At 40.3% G+C, this 7,423-nt stretch overlaps 1 pseudogene; it reads left to right on the top strand.

Annotated features, from left to right (window-relative positions):
* Nucleotides 1–225: 225 nt before the first annotated feature.
* Nucleotides 226–7,423, top strand: part of LOC101995102 — a 42,965-nt pseudogene continuing 35,767 nt past the window's right edge.

Raw genomic sequence — 7,423 nt, 5'->3', positions numbered from 1 at the left:
AGAAAACAAGCTCAGAATTCACACTCTTGTAATGGGGATGTGCCACTGTCAAATCACTTAGATATAATTATGATTTTGAAATAATAATGACTAAGTGTGTATAATTAACAAAACCAAGATTTGAGTGCAAAGAAAACGAGAAAATGTATTTGACTATTAAAAACAAAATGCAAGATCCACTTACTTTTTATTTGGCTGTACTTAAGACATACAGCATGCTTCGACATGCTTATATGTGGTAAAATGGTCATTATAGTGAAGAAAATCCACTCATCTATCAGCTTGCTGTCATTCTTCAGCTTTCTGGTAAGAATGTCTATAGCATTATAACAATAGTCCCCATGGAGCGCTTTAGCTCTCTGAACATCCTGCCTGTGTGTACCCATGTTATTTTGGTCATCTATCTTTCTGTTTCCATATCCCACTCTTAGATTTCATCCTTGGTGGCTTCCCATGTCAAGAGAACTAAAGCTGACAAGAGGCAAAAACCAAAACCAAAACCCACTTGCACTAAGAATGCAATAAATTAATTCTTACTGATACTAAGACCACTTTTTTTTATGGTATCATGTCTATTATACATTTTATGAAGCTACAAGGAAGTACTGGAAATGTGTTAGGCTTTACATTGACCATGTTATCAAAGCATGCTTTCTTTTGTGTCAAATTTCATTATACGAGTCTACAAATTTATTTATTTATTTTTAAATGTATTTATTTATTAAGGATTTCTGCCTCCTCCCAGCCACCGCCTCCCATTTCCTTCCCCCTCCCCCGATCAAGTCCCCCTCCCTCATCAGCTCGAAGAGCAAATAAATGGGACCTCCTGAGACTGAGAAGCTTCTGTAAAGCAAAGGACACTGTCACTAAGACAAAAAGGCAACCCACTGACTGGGAGAAGATCTTCACCAACCCCGCAACAGACAAAGGTCTGATCTCAAAAATATATAAAGAACTCAAGAAACTAGACCATAAAAGGCTAATCAACCCAATTATAAAATGGGCACTGAGCTGAACAGAGAATTCTCAACAGAAGAACTTCAAATGGCTAAAAGACACTTAAGGTCATGCTCAACTTCCTTAGCGATCAGGGAAATGCAAATCAAGACAACTTTAAGATACCATCTTACACCTGTCAGAATGGCTAAAATAAAAAACACCAATGATAGCCTTTGCTGGAGAGGCTGTGGAGAAAGGGGTACACTCATCCATTGCTGGTGGGAATGCAAACTCGTGCAACCACTCTGGAAAGCAGTGTGGCGGTTCCTCAGGAAATTCGGGATCTACAAATTTATTTTGGGTATGAGGAAAAGGGGACGGATCTAAGGTCAGGATAACCATGTACACTCCAGCCTTGATTTGAAGGTTAACAAACCATATGTGACTTGTTCTTTGAGGAGAAGAAATAGGGCAAGTGTAGACAAAGTTGGTTTGAAAATATTGTTTTTATAGATTAGTTATTTGAATTTTGTTATTGTTGAACTTCAGTCTGAGTCTGTGACTTCTACCCTCTTTTTTCTCACTATTGCTTTACGCTTGAATGTTATTTTTGATTTCTTGTGGTCAGCTTAAGTATCTGTTTCTTGACTGTTTTGTTCATTCTATCTTCTTAGAAATGTAACATCATTTTGAATGATGTAACCCAGATCCAGAAAGATAATTATCACATGTACTCACTCATAAGTGGTTTTTAAACACAAAGCAAACAAAAACAAAAACAAAAACAAAAAACCTAGCCTACAAATCACAGTCCCATAGAACTTAGACAACATAGATCTAATCTACATGGGAAGTAGAAAAAGACAAGATCTCCTGAGTAAATTGGGAGCATGGGAACCTTGGGGGAGGGTTGAGGGGAGGGAAGAGGCAGGGAGGGGAGCAGAGAAAAATGTAGAGCTCAATAAAAAATCAATAAAAAAGAAAAAATGTAATAGAATGTACTTGATACATATTAAGTGACTCCTCATATGTTAAACACTTTTTGCTAATTTAGTAACTGACAAAGTTAGAGGTGGAAAGGGAGGCATTCCAACAGACACTAATGAAATTCAGAGAAACATTAAGACAGAGTTTGAAGTGTCAAAGTAATGGATACACTTTTAGACACTTAAAACCTTAACTAGCATTTCTATTGCTGTGATGAAACTCTGTGACCAAAGAGCACATTGGGGAAGAAAGGGTTTATCTGGCTTATGCTTCCACATCACTGTTCATCATTGAGGGAAATCAGGACAGTCATTCAAACAGGGCAGGAACCTGGAGGCTGGAGCTAATGCAGAAACCATGGAGGAGTGCTGCTTTCTGGCTCGTTCTCTGTGGCTTGCTCAGTCTACTTTTTTATAGACCACAATCCAGGGATAGCCCTACCCACAGTGGACTGCACTCTTTCCCCATCAATCACTAATTAAGATAATGACCTAACGTTGGATTGTATGGCATCATTTTCTCAGCTGAGGTTCCCTCCTTTCAGATAACTCTAGCTTGTGTCGAGTTGACACAAAACTATCCAGCACATGACCTAAGAAAATTAAGCGAAAAGAACATAAACAGCTTAACCAGATCTGTAGTAATCAATAGAATTGAAATTGTAAATCTTCTTAACGAAGATGTCCAAGCCCCAAATGGATTTACTGCTGATTCCTTCCTGATCTTTAAAGACCTATCACAACGTCCTTCAAATTATCCAGTAAAACAGACAAGAAAGAGTATACCCAGATTATGTTATGAGGCCAGATTTATTTTGATGTCAATACTGAACAAGAACCAAACAAAAACAGGAAACTATAGGCTAGCCTTCCTTATGAGCATCCATGTGAAAAGATTCAATAAGAAACTAGCAAATAAGCTGAAAAAGTGGCTCAGTCATTAAGAGCACTTGGTAGCCTTGAACATGACGTGGGTTTGGTTCTCAACACCTAGCTCAGGTGGCTACCAACCACTTGTAACTCTAGTTCCAGGGGACTCAACACTTATCCAGTTTCTGTGGGTACCAAGCACACATATAAAATAAAAATAAATCTTTAAATTACAAATGAAATTCCATAACACATTGAATAGATTATTGGCCTCAATCAAGTTGACTCATTTCAGATATGCAAACAGTTTAATGTACATAAATCAATAAATATAATACATCAAGAGAATCAAGGACAGGAATCACATGATCACCTTGGTGGATGCACAAAAGTCCTTCTAAAAAGTCAACTATTCCTTCATGATGAAAGTCCTGAAGAAATTACGAAGAGAAAAGGCATATATGCCAAAGACATATCTAACATGATATTAAATAGGGAAAACAAAGATATTTTGCTAAAACTAGAATGTGACAAAGATGACCACTTATCCCATGTTTATTCATTATAGTTCTTAAAGTTTTAGCTACAGCAATAAGGGAGACATAGATAAAAGAGATGCAAATAGAAAACGAGGATGCCAAATTACCCTTATTTTTTTTCATGGCATGAGCCTATATATGAAACCCCAAAGTCTTAATCAGAAAACTCTTAAATTTGATAGGTACTAAAAAAAAGGAAGCAGAATAGAAAATCAACATACAAATCAGTAGCTTTTTGTGTAAACGCATAATGAACATGCTGAGAAAGAAAACTGGAAAATAACCCCATTCATAATATCTTGAAGAAAACCCCAGAAATAAACCTAACTCATGAAATAAAGTAATTCACAATGAATGAAAATTTTAAAACAATAAAGAAACTGAAGAAGAGATTAGAAGATGCCTCTGTGCCAGCAGAGTCAATGTCATAAAAATGTCTGACAGGTTTCTATTATGGTGATAGACACCATGACCAAAAACAGCTTGGGGATAAAAGGGTCTATTTGGTTTGCTAGTTATAGTCCATCATCAGAAGTCAAGACAGGAATTCAGGGCAGGAACAGAAATGGAGGCCTCAGAGACACAGCTTACTAGTTTGCTTCCCATGGCTTTCCAGGGCTACCGCTCCCCAGAGTAGCCTCCCATATAACTAATTTACCAAAAAAAAAAAAAAAAAAGAAAACGACTCACAGGCTTTCCTAGGCTCAGTCTGATGGAGATGTTTCCTCGCTGGAAGCTTCCCCTTCCAAATGACTCTAGCTTCTGTTAAGTTAACAACCATAACAAAAATCTAACCAGGATAATGGCTCTATTATGCAAAGAGATCTATAGATATGATGCAATCCTCATCAAAAGTCCATTGACACAGAAATAGAAAAAAAATCCTAAATTCATATGGAAGCACAAAACCCCCCAAACCAGAGGAATCCTAAGCAAAAATAGGAGAATCACATCACCCAATGCCATGTTATGCAGACAGTGCCAAAAGCAACATGGGATTGTCATAAGAACAGGGATGTAGGTCAGTGGAATGAAGTGATGAGCCAGGAGTAAACCCACACAGAATTTTCAGAAGTGGTATCAAAACATACCTTGGAGGGAGGAAAACCCAACTGAATTTCTATATGTAGAAGTGTGAAACTAGATCCCTATATCTCCTCCCAATAAAAAATCAATTAGAATGTATCAAAGAGCTTAATATAAGACCCAAACTTTGATACTATTTGGAGAAAATATAGGAAAACACTTCAAGATAAAGGCAAGGAAAGGACTTTGGGGAAGAACTCCGACAGGTCAGGAGGAAAAGTCAAGAACTCACAAATGTTATAGCATGAAATTAAAAAGCCTCTGTCCTTTAAAGAAAGCTTTAACTGAGTGAAGGGGCAGCCTAGAGAAGGAGAGAAAAGTCTTCAGTAGCTAAACCATGACAGGGGGTTAATAGCTATCATATAGGAGCGCTCTAAGCACTACAATGCTAAAATCAAATAACCACCAATAAATGGGCAATGAATCAAACACTCTTAAGATGAGTATAAATGGCTAAATAACGAAAAAAATGTAGTGTGGTCTCATTTATCTGGAAAATGCAGATTAAAATATCACTGAGATTTTGTCTCACCCTTGTCTTTCAGGGTAACCTATGTGAAGGCAACAGTGGAACATGTCTTTCCATGGACCAGCTGCCCTAGTCTGGCCTTTCCCTCGATGACACAGTAGGGGACCCCTATCATGAGACACGGCAGGCAGGAAGATCACCAGCTCAATGGAGCCCATGTCAAGGGCAATCGCCATCAGGTGAGCCTTCTTGTTCTCCACCAAGGTGGTGACTGTATTGACCCCTGCTGGAAGGACAGGTGGTCTTTTGGCAGGCAGGTCTCCTTTGCCTGCAGCTTTCTTCTCAGGCCAGGCCAGGGAGGGGCCTTTGCCTCTTCTCCTGCGTTGTCTCTGGCCTGTCCTTGTGGGCAAGCGTAAGCAGCTGGGTAGCTGTTTGCTGGTCCAGGGCCGCGGTGAACTGGTTAATGGCAGGAGGTACTTTCAGCCACTTCTAGAGGATGGCACTTTGCTGCTGCAGCTCAATGAGGCGGGGCAGTTTGACAAAGCGCGTGAGATCTCCCTTGGGCTGGATGTGCCACCCAATGCCGGAATTCTGAGGCTTTTTCTCAGAGAATTCACCATCCTTTTGACCTCCTGTTTCCTCACGATGGTGAGCACTGAGGTCACCTTCTTCCCTTTGGCTGTTTCCTTTCAGCCTCTCGCTCTGGCTGGAGGAGAGGCTGTTTGTTAATCCTCCCTAACTGCGGCGCTTTTCTCCAGCTGCTCATCTCTCCCAGACCATGGTCTCCCTCCGTCTTGGTCTCACCCGTTCTTTACTCCTTCCATTTCCCTCTCCACCTGCTTTGGTTCCCGGATGACACAGACATCTCCGAGCTTCTCTCGTCCCATTAGCAACTCCTCTTAGACTTTAACCCAGAGCTCATTAAATATTCAGAGGGGGAAAAACTTTCAGAAAGAAATACGAGAAATTTTGGTTAAAGTCAGCACTTTGGCACTTTCCTCCTTATCCTTCTAGAGGAAAAGGATGGTTTTGTCGCAGTCTACCAAGCTCCCTCTTACTCCAAATTGTAAGATAAGAGAAAAGTGGGGGATGTTTTCTATTTCATTGTTTTCTTAGGCATCTTGGAGTCAGCAGCACTTTAGAAGTGTAGGGGGACCTGGACATAGCCTGCTTGAGGGCTAGGACTGCCATCCTCAGTAGGACCACATGATTGTCTGGACAGTCATGGAGGGATTAACAAGTAATATGTAAATCTTTATTTTTCATTTTCATACTGCGAGAATTCTCATAGGAGTAGAAAGGCACTCATGAATCTTTTCCAGGTGTGCAGTTTTACAAGGTGAAAGATATCTCATTCTGTTTATGCCATTTAATAATCTCTAGATAAGGTGCCAGTAATAGATTCAAAGATGGGTTATGTGGATAAAAATACAAGCATTCTATATCAGAATTAAGAATCCTGGGTTGGTCATAAGTGATATCTCTACTCAAAGTTGACCTTACTTCTCGGCGGTCCCTGTGACCTTTCTGTGTAAAAGCTGTTCTCTCTGTAACTTTCTGCCCATAATGTGATCTACAAAAGGGGTGGCAAATTTGTGAGACTGGTAATTATGTGCTTTTACCCGCTGCTGTTAGGATGTTGAACGTGGAGATTGCTCTGAGCTCCTGACCTATTCTGGATTTGATGTTATTTCTGGGTCATCATTGTTATATTCTTTAGCCTGCATTTAGTCCCTTTCATTACTCAGAAGCAATGGATAAAAACCTATTACCAATATGTATGTGTCAGAGTTCTTTAGAGGAATGGAACAGTGTGTGTGTGTGAGTGAGCAGTGTGTATGTGTGTGTGTATGTAAAGATTCACTTGCATAATATGGTCTGAGTAATCCAATAAAGGCTGTCTGTGTGCCAGGGTGCCTGGTAACCCCATTATTAGCTGCTCAGTTCGTATGGCTCAATGGCCACAGTCTTGCTTTAAAAGTCTGTAAGACTGCTGGGGAAAAGCAGCAGATCTTAGTTCCACACTGGAAGGCGGAAGAAGAATGGTAGTTGCAGCAGTGACACTTGATGGTGCCACACACCAGCGAGCAATGGAGGGAGGCGACAAGCAGAATTGCCTTTTCCTGGGATCTGAGAGGTTTGCCCTGATGTGGGAATGGGTTGCTCACCATAGAGGTGGTTCTCTTCCCTCACCACAGTCACTGCTTCCTGGAAATGTCCTTACCAGACCCACTAGGAGATGTGCCTTTGATTCTAGATCTGGTGTGAGGTGGAGAATCAACACAACCCATCATAACATTGTTAACTTTCTCTTTCCCTAGGAGAGTGTTTGCCATATTGTGGTAGTGGAGCAGTGTTAAAAAGTCAGCTTTCTGACTCTGCCCTGGAATTCCTGAATCAGATTTAGCAAGGAGAGTCCTATTGATGTGTGGGAGAGACCCAGTTCTAATATTTGTCTGGTCATAGGGAAGAATCCTTGAGAGCTAAGGCACCTTACACACTTACATACAAGAAGAATCCTTGAGAGCTAAGGC

This window comes from Microtus ochrogaster, chromosome 1 (genome assembly GCF_000317375.1).
Source record: "Microtus ochrogaster isolate Prairie Vole_2 chromosome 1, MicOch1.0, whole genome shotgun sequence".
NCBI classification, from domain to species: Eukaryota; Metazoa; Chordata; class Mammalia; order Rodentia; family Cricetidae; genus Microtus; species Microtus ochrogaster.
This window is presented reverse-complemented; position numbering and strand designations above follow the sequence as displayed.